Raw genomic sequence first — 19506 nt, forward strand, 5'->3', positions numbered from 1 at the left:
AGAAATGACGAACAAAAAGCAACGAAAATGATGAACGGAAATGAAATACGATCTCCACGAAGCCAAATAATTGCTGTGGATTCAAGGTCCTTGCCGAGATTTTCCGACCAGATCGTTTTGTATTCTAACGATTTCACGTTTAGTTAACTACATACATCTAATAACGCTCTATACAATGACTGCAAAATGTATTGGCCTTAACACTCGGTTTCAGTTGAAGTGGCTTTTTATCAGATTCTACATTTCATTTTCATAATATCTTATGAAAGTATTACTTAAATGATACGAAATTTATTATAATATATACGCATGCTCGTGAAAGTATCACGATATAGTGGTCGTGTCTCATTACAGTGCTAATGAAATTTCAAAATATTTTTATAATACATACAGTACGGGCATAGAAATTTTCTATGGTAACCGTTTAAATAGGTTCGTGAGCCGGTGTACTTGAATTTAGTTAACGATAAAATAGATACAACGGCGTGTTGATACGTGCTTTTCATAGCCACCGTACAATCTATCAAAAGGTTTGAATATATTTTGGAAAACACAAAGTACAACGGAAAGAGAAAGAGAAGCACATCGATGCGCGACCGCCGAGATTCGCTGGATGGATCGAACTCTCTCGGATATTACCGCAATTCGTCGGTCTTTACCAACAATTCCAGTATTCTCTGTGCTCGCAGTGGCTGGCAGACAGTGAAAGTTGCAGCGGTGAACGTGCTTTTCCGTTTATTTGAAATTAACAGCTCGATACTTGGCCGTAACCCGTGTCAATAAACAACGCGTACCGTGTACACCATCGACAACATTTCACTTCATTTTTGTTTTCGTTATCAGCTATTATTCACAGTCGCACGATTGTCGTCAAAGTAATTGTTCGTTGCTACGTTCGTTGCCTGGAAGGTTCGTTGCCGGCTCTTTCTAGATTCTTTCTGATTTTAATATCTCTGATATTATCCTCATTCGCGTACCTAAAGATGTTTACGTATCCTCTAGAAAACGATAATTAACGTTAAAAGTTAGCGTGCCGTAGTAATTAAAAAAACACGCCGATTTCATAGCGAACCATCGATCTTTCTCACGTCGTAACGATAGCCGTGAAAGCCGTCGAAGATCGGCGAGAAAGACGTGCAGAACATCTAACGAAGTTAGTATAGCTGTGTTAAATATAGCCGCGCGAACTTTCCTCGTTGCTAATTAATTCTCTCCGCGGTATATTATTATGTAAGCTCGATCTCTGCATTCGATCGTCAGTTCGAATACAGTGCAGCTCCATTTGTCCGAACCTGGCGAATAAACAATTCGTATACTCGTACGTAAGTTTCTATCAGTTCATTGATTATTTCTGCTACCTGTGATTTCTCTTTTAAATAGTAGCAATTCACGATCGGATAAATGCATCTTATTTAATCTGGATAGAACTTTGATCGAATACCGATTTAAATCTCGATCAAATAAATGGACTTCAGACCCGAGTGAAGTTTCACTACAGCCAACAGTAGTAATTTCGATTAATCTTCGAGCCGGGACGATTTAATCCATCTGCCATCTACGAGCGAGAGAAAGATGAAAATGAGAAGAAAACACATCGGAAACATTTTTTTATTTTTTACAATACTCTTTCTTGAATATATATTTCATTAAAATGCTGAAAACAAGCATCCGCGTTTCCCATCGAAAAGAGAGATATTACGATCCACGTTGATTATATATCTTTCACTCATCCTCTCATTGACATTCCTATAATTACACTATTTTTCCCAACACCCTGTATATCGGAAATTAAAGACACGTCGTTTGAGCGATGCGTTGCGTGATATCTCGTATGTGCAATATATATAGGAAAGGGTTACTCGTCTGTGTATAAAATCAAAAGCGGTTTTCCTGATTTGTACGCTGCTTATCGCTGGTCCGTGCAGAACGGCGCAACGACGCAAAATGAGCGTTAATGGCAACGTGCTTGTGCACGTGTGCATGCCTGTCTACGCTATGTAACTGCGTACGTGGATGGATGCGACTATGCAGCAGTTACTGTGCACAGTTCCATATACGTACGTATATCAAGCGTCATTGAATAGAAAGATACGATTAGCGTGACGCGATCCTATTCTTGCTGCAAAGTTTCAAAACAATCGATTTTTCGAGTTCCACCTAGACTTATGAAACGTTCTCTCTCTCTCTCTCTCTCTCTCTCTCTTTCCTTTTTTTGCTGCGCTGAATAGATAATAGGAAACGTTTCTTCTCGGATGTAAGTGAGTTGTTTGGGCAGTGGGTAAAGTCTGTTTCGCGTCAGTTAAGTTATGTAGCTTGATTCTGAGTTTGTATTCATCACTGTATATAGATGGCTAAATATCGTAATAATTGTATAAAATAAAATACAAGGATATAAAGGCTGATAGTAGATATATTTTTTGAAATTTATCTCGGTAATTATGTTTGTTCGTGGCATCTGTTTTACTAGATAAATTGATGGAAGTTGATCAGCTTTTCCTTCGCTCTTTGCTTCTTTTTCTGTAGTGCATAAAATGATTGATTAATCACGGTCGATTTGGCAAGAAGTTTGACCAACTTCCAACTCGTCGGATCTTTCTTTTTCTATTTCTTTCTTGCTATGAAAAAAAGGAAAGAAAGGAAACAAGGTTATCTAGAGACCCGAGGCGTACGGTGTATAGAGAAGGTTTTACCGAGAGTCATAACTGTAAACTGGTCGCTAAACGCGAGAATAAATACCGGTCTCTTCCGATTTTGTATAACGCGTCAAAGCTGTTTGCTTCGTTCTAAACTCTAAACTGTCTCCACACGAAAATTCTTGAATATATCGAAAGAAGAAGAAGAAGAAGAGTAGGAAATGAACGCAGAAATCTTTCCCTCGCCAAAGTAAAATAAAAATCACAGAAGCGACAGATACGAAGCCTCTGTATCTTTTTGATCTAATTTTTCTACAATTTTTTCTGCGACGTAGAGGTACAAAATGCAGCAGTAGCGATAATAATCAAAGCTACTTATCGATTAGAGGAATATCCTCCTCTACTTCCGTTCTTCCGCGGATGATCGCATCTGTCGCTCTAGTTTCACCTTCGTCGAATTTGTCTATAAATAGGGACGAATGGTAGGTAAGCTGTACCGGTAGCACTAGTTTATTATACTCCATATAGTAATGGCGGCCATAAATTGCAACAAACGGTGTCGTCACGAGAGGCAATTTACTACTTGCCACTCGCGCCCTTGCGCCTCTACGAACGCAACTTTCCTCGATGCTCTTCCTGAAATCAATATCGGACCAGTGCAAAAGGGATCTTTTCGAGTCCTTTCAACGAAACTGTATGATTCGCAAAACTCAACGAAAAACACGTACTCGAGAAATTTAAGAAATGCCGGTTTTTAAATATCCTGGAATGGATTTCGTTTCAAGTTTATTGCGTATTTACCGATATGATTCTAATATGTAGAATACGAGATTTTACCATCATAAATTAAAGAAGCGTTATGCAATTTACCATTGGATAATATTTTTCATCGCTGCCTATCTAATTGCCACTAGTACTTATTCGACAATTCGTGTTTCGATAGAATCTGTTGTACATCACTTTGACACGCAGTAGCCACGCATTATCATCAAACAAAGAATATTTGGAAAATGTTAATGTTTCGGTCGATGATGGAAGCGAATCTACGCATAATCCGGGATCAAATATTTCCTTTGATACCATTGCTCTCCGACCGATCAACAACAACGAATCGCATTAACCTTTCAAAATTTCTCATCTGTATATCGTAGCAATCACCACAAACGTATCACCAGAAGATTCCATCTATTACCAGCATCCTTCTCCAACTCATCGACCAGTTGCAACTGTTCCGAATCTGGTGTTTATACTTGAAATTTCCGTAGCGTGCAAATCGATGGAAACCAGCTCTCCGAAATAACATTAATCACCTACTATTTCTTTTATCTCCGACATGTTGTTCCCCCTACGTTCCCTCGCCATATCTATCACCGTTTTACCATACACATGCTGATTCGGCTCGCGATTTCATGCCGATCCACCGTTACACCGTTCATTTTATTTTGCTTGCCTCCTCTAACAACCGTGTTGAAATCGTATCGATTCACCGGGTGAACGTTTATTTTCGACAACGGACGCACGCCAGCGACAATAAAACCGTTCGATCGTGGCCGCTTATCGGCGATCGGCGGACCTGAAGGATGAGTTATAGGACCGGCTGGCGCGACATGGCCGTTGAGGAAAGCACCGCGCAAGCTGGAGGTCGTCCTGAACCACCCACAACATCACATTGGTCGACGAAAAGCTGTGTGGTTCCGCCTTTCGTCTAAAAGCTCGGGCATGCGCTGAGTTTCCGTGCCATTCGCTGCACCAGGCCACACGGTGCCTATCGTCTCTTTATTGTTATTATCGTCATCGTCGCTGTCCCTTTCCTCTTCTCTTTTTCCATTCGTTTCGAACTACTTTCCCTACTGCCATGCGACCAGCCATGAACAACCGCGAACGATATAAATAACGATGAGACACGAACGAGTATTTTGTTAGCGTCCTCGTTGTTACGGAAGATCGTTGGTATCTTTGTTTTGTTGGCAGAGCGGCCTGATACAATCGTCGATTTTAATCGCCAGTTGGCGTCGTACGAATAATTCGATCATTGATGAGTAGTAAAGTAGCGAGTAAAGAATTAATCAATAGAGTAGTCGGTTAACAGTCGAGTATTTTAAGTTCGGTAACCGAGTGTCAGTCTGTTGCCTATTTAAATGGCACCGCATCAGAGTCGCGCGTAGTAGAAGCGAAAACTGTTTGCAAAGATTGGCTCTGAGACTGAGCTTTTTCTCTAAATTAATCGTTACGTAGCCGACCAAAATGTTTATAGCTCTAAGGAAACAGTTTTGTCATATTTTCGTTAAGAAGATCGTTAAGATAGATATTACGTGGAAGTGTACATACTCGGGCTACCGACATTAGGTTTAATCTACGAAGAACGTTCCCATTGTTCGCCAGACCCATTTTGACAATGGACTTTGGTAACTACGAGAAGGAAGATGTTTGGAAAGAAACATGGGAGCCATCTCGATCTTCCCCTTAGATTATACAGTTTTTCTTTGTTTTAGGGTTTTGTTCTTTAGAGCGTGTTACGATAGTAATTGCTTTATTATTTGCGATCGCGTCGAGTTTAAGCTTTTGTAGTGGAACGGTTAATTTATGAGCGGAAGATGCGAGAGATTCGGGTTAAGATAAGTTTAGCAATGCTAAATGCGATCGAATACTAAAATAGTTGAAGCATTGTAACGAGATTAAATGAATTATTTATTTTCTTTTTTTTTTTTTCTTCTTTTAAGACGAGGAGGACGAGGAGTAGAAAATTGATTTGTGAAACCCATTTCGTGCCTGTGACCCGGATTCTCTGTGAAAATCTCTGTTATTTGTCCGGGCGGAAGTTAATGTGGAACGCCGTTGTTGATGACATCCTCGTGTTCTTGTCCCTTTTTTTTTTTTGCAATAACCGCAATGCATGCGTTTTATTCGCGCGTGTATGCAAACAGGGGAACAGGTAGCGTGACATATACCTCGATGACAGGCGTGCAATTATGGAGATTTTGACACCTGATCGTAGCTTACGTACATACGTAAGGTCGTCAATCGTGCGGATGCGCGCAGGTAAAAGTTAAATAGGCAGATTCGTTGCAAATAAAATTCATTGAAAGTAACTCGCGATAACGTCGTAATATATTACTTAGAAAATGATAATTAGACCGTAGATATGCATCTATGGAAAATCAGAAACTGCAAAAACGCACAGCGCTTGATACTTAAATTAGAAAATCAATGTTTAAATAAAACAATCGGACACGTCGATTATTCTGTCCAGGAGATTTACGTAAAGTTTCTCGTTCTTTATAGTTCGTCGTTATAAAACAAGCAATCCAATTTTACAATTCAACAGAAACAAACTAATCTTTTGATTTAACCAAGTATTCGGAAGAAAGCGACCAAACGTATTTACGAGATTGTTATCTTAAACTGCGGTATACGATTTCTTACTGTAAATCATAAATAAAATTCTACAAACTGTTTGAATGTGCGGTATTCGTTATTAAAAGCAAGCGTGAATTACGTGTGAGAAAAAGCTGTTTCGTTCGAATACGCAATAGCTAATTCTCACCGCCTGGATACGTTTCTGTGTACGCACCTGTGGGTGAACCTGTTTACCTCAGCTCCACAAAGCAAACTTGTTTACAGCTATAAAGTTCCCCAAACTGCTCCCTTAAAGTACCCATGTATACGTGTGTATTACAAACTGTGTGTCGAAGTGTACGTACGTCTACGAAAAACTGTCGGTGAGACTCGTTTTCTAGACGGAAGAAAGGGGACGAACTAAAGGGGTGGTTTGTTTAATCGATGCCACGACTCTTTGATCCCGTTGTGTCCACAACTCTGTGTTCCGTACGCTTTCACAATCATGCGAATCGGCCACAACGCGGTCTTTGTTTCCTTTGCATGCCACTGATTCGTGAAAGTAAACAGCGTTCTATTCTTGCATTGGGTCATCGAAAAATTCACTTCCGTGATTATTTAATCCTCCATTGGTATCCTTTGGTCATACACTGAACACAACTGTTCAAGCTAGGTATGCGTCGAGTTATTCTATTGCAACTTTAGTTCCTTGAAACCTATTTTATTATCACTTAATTCTTTAAATATTATCGAAATCTATCGGAAATATCGAATACCGATGGAAACGAAGTAAGATTAAATAATTTAATCCAAATCATGATAAATTGAAATAAAATGAAAGTAACGTTATTGGTAAAATTGGTAGAAATGTCACACGCGTTATACAAGAACGATAAGAGTTGGTTAATAAAGTGGAATGCAACGCTACGAGTAAATTTTACAAATATGTAATCCGTGTATCCGCATTTATAGAAAAAAAAACTATCAGTTTATTTATTTATTATCTATTCCGTTTGTAATTCTTTTGTTTAATTAACCATTAGCGATTTTTAGGCTTCACGCATAAATTTGTAAAGATATTTTCCTTTTCTCCTTCGACTTCTTGTATTTACCTTTCACGGTCCCCAGCGAATTCCAGAATGAGAGGAGCTCGTTCTAATCTCAAGATCATCGTCTGCCTACGTCCATACACGGCGTCACGATGCATGAATTAGAAAGACCGTCTTGATCGTAGATTGACGGGGATCCTGAAATGGAGAACCGAGAGATTTCAAGGATACGCTCTCGCCGGCTTTCGAGTCTCGCTTCGATCTCAATGGTATCTCAAATGTATGTATACTTCGATACGATTATACACTTAGCTGGTTAATATAGCTGTTTGTTTGGACGTGCGTGTCATATAAAATGTTGACGTAACGTGAAATTTTTCAATTTTCAAAGTTTGCATTGCCAATTACTTCTTTTTTCTCCGTTTCCTTTTTTTTTTATTATTATTCCATCCACGTATATGCTATTCACGATCATTAAGATTTTCTACTTAAGATTATACGTGTGTTCTTGAAGTCACGTACACGGACGTTTATAGATATCCGGACACTTTGAATACTTCGTAACGACAGCATATAAATTTTACGAATGAACAATGTGCCATTAACCAGAAACACTGTTTATTAACTTTTTATGGAATCACTGAATTGCCTGTTAGAAAGCAAATAAAATTCTCTGATTTCTCTAAATATCTCTCTCTATCTAATATGTCCAGAAATAATAATAATCATAGTATTTGCTATTGAGTACAAAATTTCAAAGGAGGGTAAATCAAAGTTGAAAAAGCCTTGTAACAACAAGTGCATTTAATATGATTTTCACGCTGTTATATTAAAAATTGAACGACTTTTTCTCTCTGTTTAATATATGTAAAAATAATAATAATCATAGTATTTGCTATCGAGTACAAAATTTCAATTCAATTTCAAACTTCAAAGGAGGGCAAATCAAAGTTGAAAAAGTCTTGTAACAACATGCGCACTTAATATGATTTTCACGCTATCATATTAAAAATTGAACGACTTAGAACGAAGAAATATGAAAATATACCGTGGGGCCTATATATCCGTATAATACTTTACATTTATTACTAACAGCGGAAGTGCTTCTGTTAAATTAAAAGATTCTTCTTAACCACTTGTATAATTAAAAGATTGAAGGATCTGCGGAGTTTAATCGAGGACGACAGTATTGTTTCGTTCGTACGAACGATTCGCGAAATGATTCTATCGCGCTCGTATCAAACAAAATTGTGGTTGCACAACTTTGAGGCGGTACGAGCGAGTATAACGAGACACGAAAGTCACCAACCATTATAACGGATAATGTTCTCGTTGCTTCATACGTCAATTGGTGTAATAGCGCTAGAAATGCCATCCGACGAATCGATTTACGAAAGATTTTCGCGTTTCTACGCTGAAGATCTGGAGCAACGTACATATCGTATGCAACTCTGCCGATCGTTTCGACGAAATTAAGATGTCTTCGTGGAACTTTAATTTATGGGAATCGCGCGTTACGACACGGAAACTTGCTTATGCGAAGGAACGGCTTTGTTACATCGCTACAAAGCTAGTAAGGCTAATGCCGAGTAATTACATGCGCCTTACATACGCCAGAAACTAGAATTTTCGTTAATGGACACGGACGTTAAGAGAAACGTCTGCCACTGCGAGGAAAAAGAAACGCGTTAGAAAGATACAAAGACTATATAATTAGGAGAGATACGCAATATGTATATAGTATTAAGCCAGAAACTAATCTTCGCTATGTATATCGCATTTAACTAAAGGTCCAACAAACGTTTAACGAAATATACGATAAAGAATATAAGAAAGAATATAGCAAAGATATAAATATATAAATACAACGATGATAAATTTGTGAAATTTAATGTGCGAAAGATAAGGGAAGACGCGAAGCGACACTATTGCGTTTACGTTGCTTTGTCTTTCGTACGTCAACTTTGACAAGTTGGAGTTGAGATATCAACCAAGCTAACGATTTTCCGGTATAAGTAAGCTAATAGTTTTTTTTTTTTTCGTAGAGGATGTCTATAAAAAGATGTCATTTAAAAAAAGTAAGGTCCCTTTAACGTCTCGAAAAATATACTCATCCGAGTAATTTCCTTAAATACGATAAATTTCTCATTTTCTCATAAAGCCAACAGACAACGAATTACTCGAGACGGTAGTTTCTACTGACTCACCCGGTATCAAATTCAATTCGAACATGCCGCAACTACGAATTTATTATTAATTATATTTATCAATTCAATTTATCATCATCTCGTTACACGTTTCGATAAGAATTTCTACTTTTATAGACGAATATCATCAACAAACTTATCTATACTTATTTGCGCGAGACGCAGCTGGTGAAATTAATCCGCCTCTAAAGTAGATCAACACAATCAGACACAGACCATCCACATACTACGTATTCTTCAGGCGCGGAAGCTGTTCAGCTACGTCGAAATAATTATCGCCTTGGCGGTCGATCCTAGTAGCGAGTGTGGGAGGCAGAAGATTCGTTTCATCTCTAGGCGAAAGTTGCTCGATCTCAATCACTGAAAGTGTTTTATCGACCATGAAATTGAACGAAGAGGTGATAAAAACGCTGCAGTAATAAATTCCGCGTACAAAACGTCAGACAGCTAGTTCCACCGATGAACCCTCTCGGATTAATCGGTTGCTCGCGAGCAAACTTTCCAGTTCCATTTATCCACTGAGGAGGGATAAATGATAGGCTTCGGTTCTAGTGGGATCTTTTATCGCATTCGCGACTTTTATTCTAATAAAACGGGCAGCTTCGAACGTCTGATCGGAGCACGAGTTTCCTGGCCGTTTTCATCGCGTTTTCCGAGACCTTCTGTCTCCTCGCCACTCGATCACGCCCACGCACGAACCTCTAATTTCCTATTACATCAAGCAGGGCGGTTCGCGCCACTTCCGGGTAAGAAATCAAAGTCATCCGTCGCGAAGCAAACGCTGTCTTCTGGCAAACGTACGGACGAATCCGTGACTTTATCATTCTTTTTTTCTTTTTTTCATTTTTATCGACTTTTCTGGTATGGAGCTTTAAACAGCTTCCACGTAATTCTATCGAAGTTTTGGCCGATTTTCAATTTAATTCCGACGATCTTCAACGACTCCTTCGAATACCCTTTGCCTGATTTCTAATAGATCGTCTAGGAATTTTTACGAATTTCTGGCAAGTTCTTACTGATTTGAAATTTCTAGCATTATCTTATCTTTTACGATTTTTTTTTCAGATCTCTGTTTATCGTTTATGAACTTCCGTTTCTATTACAAATATCGTTAACTAATTTTAATACATTTCGACGAAATTTGGATACTTTTAAATCTTCGATCATCCAGTGACGTCTTTCAACGCGCTTCTAACAAATTTTGACGATCTTTTACGTCTGTATGAAAAGTTATACAAATCCTGATGCACATATTTTTCATTTCAAATGTATTTCAATGTACCACACTGCTAAGGTATCAAATATCAATTCTAACGATTGGAACAAAAGTAGTCGGATTGTTAGCAACGCGTGAGAGGAATACGCGAGGAACTTTTCATCAAGTTAGAACGTTAAACGAGAGAGCAATACATTTTGAGAAGATCTCGGTTGATTTCGCAAGTGTCGTAGCCTGTTATTGGCTTAATGACGATTTGCATCGCTCACGATAATCCCACGTGTACATATCTACTCGCAAGGCTCGTATCACGTACTCGCACGCTGATAAATATCTATCCACGACATGTTCCTTCTTTTATATTTCTGCTTTTGCGTTTTCTGCTTACATTTCTGTTTTATTCCTCTTATGCAACACACTTGAAAAAAAATCTATCATCTTATCTAAATGTTTAAAGTTTCATGAAAACGCACATGCAATTTCGTTAACTCGCGATGAACGAATAATTTCCGTTTCTTCGTTTTTTTCTTTTTTCTTGGTTTCCAAGAGCGTTATATCGTGCAGCGAGGACACAATTTGGAGTATTTCGGTATTTCTTTACAAATGTATGCCTTTCTTTTGTGCGAGACTTGGCGTAAATCTAAAAATTTTCACAATTAACAGACGTTTTCACAATGTCTGTCTCTGCAATTATCGCTAATTCCTACCGTTTCTTTAAGACTCCGTTCACCGGTAGCAGTAATTCAAAGAAAAACTTTTTCCCGTGAAACGGAATGTAAAAAATCTTGCACACCCATAGCTATTTAAACTACAACGAATTTGGAGAAAATTTCACGACATTATTATCCGAAGCTCGAGCCGTCCAACGAATTAAAATTCTAGTAAAATTGCAAAGTTTCAAAATCCGACGGATTGTACGATTCCATGGGAATATCCACCTCTTAATAGATAAAAACAAGAAGATACAAAATTTACCAATTTCCCTATCCTAAACGGAGCGTTCGAGCATTGAAATAATATCATCATCCGAGTCTCGAAATCCTCTACACATTTACAACGTTTCCACCGAGAAATCTCTGTTTTTAAATATAAAAAGGAAGATGAAGATTTAACGGACGAAAATTATAAAGCAAATTGCCGCGACATGGCGGCGCGCGAAACACGCCACGGCGAGTTTACTACGGCCGACCGTTCTAGATTTTCATGGGAGATTGTTTATAATGCAAGAGAGAGGATGTGTGGACTACTTTGCGAGTCGCGAGTCGTGCCGCGATCGCGGAACGCTTCGACGTTCCACATGCAGAGGAGAGAACGGGAAGCCTCGTAAAAATCGAGGTAACACACAATGCTCCCGACTATCCACATGTTCTGTGCGATCGGTATTTGTATAACAACGACGTATAAATGGCAAAAAGAAATGTACGAAGCAATAAATTGGTGCTTCAGCCACTTGTTATCTTTTATATTCCATACTTGGTGTCTTTTTATCAAATTATATATTAGGTTGTCCGGAATGTTCCTTTCGTTTTATAAACGGAATAATAAACGCACAATGTTCTTTGTTCTTTATTAGTTTATCGAATCATGCACGAACATAATAATAGAAATAGAACGAAATGGATCACACGTGATTCAATAAAATAATATAAAACAGAAATTCTTGTTCGTCTGTTATCACCTTGTGAAACGAAAGAAACTTTTCGGACAACCTAATACATCTATCTACATCTCACACTATATCATAGTATTAAAATCTATATAGATAGGTTTAACGGTAACAGTGTTATATTATAGCGCAGCGTAGCTGACAAAATTCAATAGCGTTAGAAACGTGTCGATTAAACGTTAATTACTAGACTGCAGATGTTTATGAAAATGCAGGCTTTTGTTTCACAGCTTCTACTTCTAATTAAAGACCCTATTGAAAGATTTAGTAGCGATGTATTAAAGGGGGTGTCCTGAATTAGAATGTTCTAAAACAGCGTATTCTTGTGATTTTTTTTAGAAGGGAAAGAAAGAAATGGAGTTATTGAATTTTGAGCTATGGTTTTATATATATATTTAACGAATACAAAGAAATTTTGTTTAAAGTAAAAAAGAAATTATAACAGATTTCTAAGGTTATTTCATGGGCTGCAGTTTTCAATCGGTGGGAAAGATCCAGCTCGTAATTCTTGACTGAAACAGAAAACCAAAAAAGGATTAAGTTATTATATATTTTTCTTCTCGATGAACCAGAGAAAGATCGTCAAAAAGTTTATTTAAATAATTGTTATAGCACCCTAAAGTTTATTTTTTCTTTTTATAAAACACACTTTTTCTTTAAACCAAAATTTTTAATTTCACACTATTTTCTGCCTTTTTTTTTAGTTCAACTCGTTGATGTCTTTGTTAATTTTGCGAAAGGTGATTCTATCGCTTCATTTTTATTTGACTCGTAAATCAGAAACAACGTTATTTCGAATAACGAAGCAGCTTCGTAATGTTTGACAACTGACCACCAATGTCAAACCAATTAATTGTTAAAAAGTCAATTTTATCGTGTTATGATTGAAGGGTTTTAAATGGTTGTAAACTATCGACCTTGAATAACCTTGGGACACTAATACGCCAGGGGTCAATGAATTCGCTGTTAAATGGGACTGCACGTTCGATTAAATGGAAATATTATGCGTATAATTTAATCAGAGGAAAGGAAAGTTACTTTCCAACAAGAAACCTGCGTCCGTTACAAAAATTATTATTAATTCTATTTGCAATTTTATAGGTAAATTGCATCACGCGTCAAATAAGCATTTACATGGATACTTTTAAATGTACGTGCTCGATATACGAGCCAGTTTCTCCTAGTTAGTCTTTCGTCGTATAAACATCGTAAATACGACATCATTTACCTTGGACAAATTATTTGTGCAACATTAAGTAGGTTAAGACAACCATAAAAGGTCCAGGTTTGGTGCAACGACTTTGTGTTGCTCGGATTCGCGGTGCATCGTAGTTTTTAATATTTCGAATCTTAAAAAATTCTAATCGCTGTATCGTGATCCCTCAGGAAAGCGGGGAAAATGAAACGTTGCTGAATGTTAATCATTAGATGGCGAATTTTTAAGCAAATGCGTCTAAATAAAAATATGAAAAATATCGAAAGTGGTGTACTCGCTATTATTTTGAATAACAGGCAGAACAAATCATCATTTAAATTCTATCTCATTGGTTACGTTCATAAAGATATAAATTTTGCAATTCAAAACCCGCAGTTTTTTAATAATTTATTCTCGACGGTTGTCTGCGACATTTTCGTTTATGCTGATTTTGTTCGCGCACCTTTGGACATTGATGATGACAGCGTCTGATATTTCTTCCTAATTGTGGAGTGTTATATTGATTATCGAGTGAAACTTTTCGATACGACTAGATTCCTGATTTTTATTGGATTTTATTACGTGAAATTTAAAGATCCATAGAACGCATACGATATACAAATATCTCGCACGTAAAATATCCAAAGTAAAAAAACTCGTTATACATTTTAATAGAAAAGAATCTCGAAATGAAGAGAGTCTCCACCAAAGTTGCATTTCTTTAGTTACGTGCAACGAAATATACATAAATTAGCATAAAGATGCGCGACTTGAATATCTCTTGCTCGGCACAACGACACGCAGTAATACGAAAACAAACATTAATATCGTAATTACTTGGATATCTCGGCTAAAATCGGAAACGGTGTGGCTTGGGAACTCGAGTTTCCGTCGGTTCTCGTAGAGTTCACGTACAAATATACCCTAAGTTGTCTTCTCGCGAGCCAGGAAAACATATTTTCACCATAGAAAACTTGCTCCAACTGTTTCGTTCTTCCCAAAATCTTCCATTATTTTCTATCGAAAGTAAATAAAACAGACTAGAAGAGTTGAGAATGAAGATTAACTCCCAATAGAGTTCTATTCTTCTGAAAGGATCACGCTTCCAAAAGCGATTGCCGAAAAGATTTTCAATTTTCACTCGAAACTCGCAGATTTTATATCATATTATTCCTATATTATTTATATCAGCTGCTCGGTGGTTTAAATAAATCTATCGTAGGATTATTCGAACGATTTTCTTCTTTTTCTTTTTCACTTTCATTGATATATCACACGTTAAAGATGTCTCACGGTACGGCAAGATCTGTACAAAGTTCAAAAGCGAATTTTAAGTCGTTAAGAAACGTGGTTTGGCTCGAGTAATTTTATATTTTGCCGTCTGAAGAGTCTATCGAAAAAACGGGCAGTTTCAACGAATTTCGAACGTAACATTTTTTCGTACGCTCCTGTATCTGCTCTTTATCGCTGGCTGTGTCGCATTGCGAATGAAAATCTGTCGAGTTTCACGATAGTTGCATAGATAAAAGAAATTGACGTGTACAACGAAAAAATGTTTTTCATTCTTTGCACTCCAATGTGTCATAATATCGCTTCAAATTATCAGCAAAGGTTGAAAACCATGCGGAATAAAACAAAGAGTAAAACGATGTTGTATTTTGAAGATTGATGAGAAAATACGAAGTTGCCACACCTATGGAAAAATAAATGCCAAAGCTCCACGTCCTCCCCTTTTCTTCGCCGCCCACCGTTCGTGTATTTTCATTTTTTCGGATTATTTTATGGATAATGTTCGATTGCAGGCGAGGAAAAATACTGAATAACGGTAGAATGGTAGCACGTTGATGGTTTACGTCGGTGGAAATCCGCGAGTCGCGTTAATCATCCTCTCTACCTGCGGTCTTAGGCAACACCTTCATTGATTGCTATCGTCCTCGACGAGGATGCACCAACACCTCGGCGCCTCCTGTCCCCTCATTATCTTCATCGCGATTAAATTCTTCGACGCTGCGCACACAAAGCATTGTCTGTTCACGAAACGAATTTACTTATCTCGAATTGAATTATTACATGATCAAGAAATTGTCGAGTGAAAACGGATGTTGGACTGGACCAATAAAACAATCGTACGACGATGAATCAGCTAAATAATGACATTAACTTATTATCTTTATTATTATTATCATCTTTCGATCGATGCTTATTAACCGTGTTCATTGTAAACGCAGTTAAATTATAGTAAGCTTCGAACATCTCGTTATACGTGTTCTCACGGTGGTCGTATGGCCACGTATTTAGGATTATGAAATAGAATGTTACTTTCCTAAGAATCTGATCGTAGAACCGCGGACAACTTTCAGCCGATACGTAAACAACCCTTGCGCGCTTCTAAATATCAAAATATTTGTACGAGTCGCTTCCTAGTTACGTAATGGGCAGAATAATTACGAGCAAATGTTTTGTCCGGTTGCTAGATAATCTTGAAATTAAATATTCAATAAACATCGCGATATAGTGCATACGTGATAATATAATGTAACAATGCGTATGTATATGCGAGTATACTGTAAATTTGTATAAAATATATTTTTGTGTCTAATGACAAATAAACATATATCAAGCGTCTTAAAAGTCTTAAAAGTACGAGAAAAATCGTAGAAATATTTTAACAATCTCTCTGAAAAGATTTATTTAAGCGTTATAATTTGGATCGTCGTGTTCGTCAAACCGAGCAACAGTTCCGTGCTTCGCGTACGCGCAATTATCATCTGATTTCGATGGCGATCAAATATTTCTCGACCATCGATTCCAAGGATCGATCTCACAATTGTTAGTTTGTCGCGTTAGCTCACGTGACGCGTTGGTATTTCACGTGGGCGCAATGTTCTGCCGTTGTGACGACGCGTTATCCTCGAGATAGTTTCACTGCGTTAAGCCCGACCTACACTTGCGATGTCAATCTTCTTATTCACACGGACGTCGTTCTACGCAATTGATCGACAATAAGCAGGCAACTATGATATTCGCGCAAAGATATCTCGGAACGAGTGTAAACAATTTTACGCAACCGTTTAGCGGCCCTTGCGATTTATCGTGGCGACTCAACTCACACACGCGTCATGGTACCAACTTTTCTTTCAATCTCAATATTCCTAATAAGCAGGAAGGTTTACGTACATAGTCTACGCTCAGAATTTTAATTTGAATCGATCTATCGTAACGGATCGTCTCGACTCTTTCTAAAACTTTGAGGATCCTTTGCGCGCAGCGATTTCGATGTCTGTAAAAATTCCAAACAAACTTGGAAAGCCTTCCGTATCCACGGAAATAATATTATTTGACATGCGTGGAATGCGAAGAAGACAATTATTCGCCCTGGACGAGATCCGGGTCATCGATCGAATACAAGAGAATCGACAAACGGAACTCTTTCCAGAATTTCGCAGCCAACGCACAAGATCCCGAATCTCGTCTCGCTACTTACTATTACGTTTACGTAGATCGTGACGTTTATGGTAAGTAAATAATAATTGTGACGGAAGAGCACCATAGGTCACCTCGCGTATTCTCGCCAGTTCCACGACACAAAGTCGTCAAAGTCACCGTGCCACAGAATCAAGAAGACAATCGGCTCTCAACGATATCCGGGTTATCGATCAAACGCAAGAGGATCAGGAATCGTTTCCGGAACGTTGTAGCCGGAGCACGTGTGCCAAGTAGCTGTTTATATTATACCATACATCGTGGAACATATAACTGGAAATAAATAATTACGTAAAAAGATCGGCAAGGATGGCGCGTCGGTATGAATCAGGCTTTATACGCTATGGTACAACGGGCAGAGCCTTGAGAGAGCACTCGGCCAACGAGAAAAAGAGATTTGCATGCACGCGGAGGCGTGGGTTTCTCGAACCGAGTTCTCTATAGCCGCCAGCCTCTTCTTAAGTGGATAAATTCGATGCAGTTTCCTTACGCTGGTATTGGCATTAGCGTCGGTCTACAGAGTACACCGGCTTGGATTTGTATCATCGTAAAAGTGACGCAACCGGTGAAAGCCGGGACACCAGGATTCCACGAGGTAAAGTTCAGCTCGAGCGTATCAGTGTGGGAATCAGGCGACTTTTCTACGCTTCAACTATGAGAGGAACGCATCGATCATTCGTTCCTTCGCGCTGTTGCAAGGTGACTACGATCGCGCAGAGTTCTCTACATCGTAGTTGGAACAAATTGTAGTTGCGACGATGTCGTTGTTGTTCGAAGGTGTTCGATGGAAAACAGATGCATGGGAATCGGATGCACGAGACGTTACTTTGTGGATTTTACTTTTGACGAGGATTGTCTGCCATTTGTTAGAAAGTTGACTCTGTAATTATGGTGTTCTGGAAACCTTAATGAACTGGATATGTCAAGGTTCGTTTATGAAAGGAGGCAATTTACGTACTTAAAAGCGACTGATATTTATTTTGTAAAAAGACTCGATCAATACGCCAAGAAAATTAAAACTCGTATGAGACGTCTGTAATATTTTTTCTTTTATCACATCCTGTTAATTTACTCACCGAGAAACGAATTATTGTATTAAATACCGTAGGAATAACAAGGGTAAATGAAATACGAGCAATTGCGTTATATCGCTTGTGCTGTGCTATTATTGTTGCTAGCTATTTTATTAGTGGTCGCGTCAAACATCTTTTATGATCATTAGCGTGCGCGATTGAGAAATTACGTAACAAAAAGATAGAAAAAATTGAAGTACGAAGTAGAATAAATTATGTTATGCAAACTTGAGTAATAGTAATTTCAATAATTTCTATCCTATATCATATAAGGTACAATTACCGTACAATTAATCTAAACTGAAATTAATATGATACAGCGTATGTGTGAACCAAGGCGATAGCCTACATCGTACTTGGTGATACGAACTAACATCTTTGAGAAATATGAAGATTTTCGCAAGAAACGTTACTACGATTAACAGAATGTTTGGCAGACAGAATACAGTTACAGCGATTGCACTTGTTCGGCTGGTTTTTAATTATAAGATGAGAGCGTGTCAGTTTAGCGCGTCGAATCCTAAATCTGGCAAGAACAACTTGCTCTTTCCCATCAAAAGAGGTACTGGACTTTTGCCAAATATATTTTATCTTACATTATAGCGTACTATATTTCTCTTTTATATTTTGTCTTGAAATTCCCTTTCTAATAAAACTACGAATAAATTGATATCGTAAAGACGATCGATAAGGATAAATAGTACTATGATAAATAAAAATAGCAGTTTAATAAAACGCGTACGAGTATCTCGTAAACATCGTACAGTTGTATCAATCTAATTCGTTAATAAATATCGTGACGAATCGAAGCTACGTTGCTGGTAAACACGTCCATCAAATTTCCTTCCTCGACAGCTACCCGATTCGTAACTTCTATTTTTACCCGCCACTAAATCATCCTGTGCAACCAAGAGGGAGAACGATCGTCGAATATCGTGATCGTTCAACGGAATACGATTTAGGAAAAAAAAGACCGATGGAAGGTTAACACTTAAATACTGCGATTCTCCAAGGATCCGAGTGCAACGAACGTGCATAGAATTGCACGTGATCGGCCATCTTCCGTCTCTGTCTTCACAAAGATATAAAATTAACGAGTGGACAGAAGGAAACGGATCTTGGTGATAAATTCTATGGAAAGAAGGAGAAGAAGAAGAAGAAGAAGAAGAAAAGAGTGTACGAAAGTACACGATTTAAGGAAAACACGAGGGAAGGTAAAGTTTAAAATACTTCGCTTCTTCGGCCATTCAAATGTGGTGGACGTGCGTAGAATTTCGCGTGATCGGCTGTTAACGAGTGGAGAGAAAGAAAAGGATTCTAACGAGGAATTTATCCGGAAAGGTTAAAGAAACTGCGAGAGCATATTGAAGAGATAAGACGGAGTTAATACACTGGAATTCGTTCTTCGACAATCTAAATGCAATTAACGCGTACAAAATTCTATGCTATTGAAAAAATTCCACGTGTTTGACGCGTTGTGTGGCAATGAGATCTGTTCGATAAATTCAATCGAGAATCAAAGACGTTATAAATGTAGGTTCAACGAATAAGCTTCACGATAGCTGGTGAAATACGATCGTCAAATATCCGAATACTTGGGTTATCCAATTATTTAAATGCAACCTAACACGCGTAGAAATTCACGGGA

At 38.0% G+C, this 19506-nt stretch overlaps 1 protein-coding gene and 1 long non-coding RNA gene across 7 annotated transcripts in view; both read left to right on the plus strand.

The window, feature by feature from the left end:
* The window catches only part of LOC122573960 (myelin regulatory factor-like protein), a 67462-nt gene that overhangs the window by 3381 nt on the left and 44575 nt on the right, over nt 1-19506 (plus strand). The window lies entirely within an intron of this gene.
* LOC122573962 lies at nt 16445-17819 on the plus strand. Its single transcript, XR_006318844.1, has 2 exons — nt 16445-17484; nt 17563-17819. It is a non-coding gene; the product is annotated as an uncharacterized LOC122573962 (long non-coding RNA).

Source organism: Bombus pyrosoma, linkage group LG12, assembly GCF_014825855.1.
Source record: "Bombus pyrosoma isolate SC7728 linkage group LG12, ASM1482585v1, whole genome shotgun sequence".
Classification (NCBI taxonomy): Eukaryota; Metazoa; Arthropoda; class Insecta; order Hymenoptera; family Apidae; genus Bombus; species Bombus pyrosoma.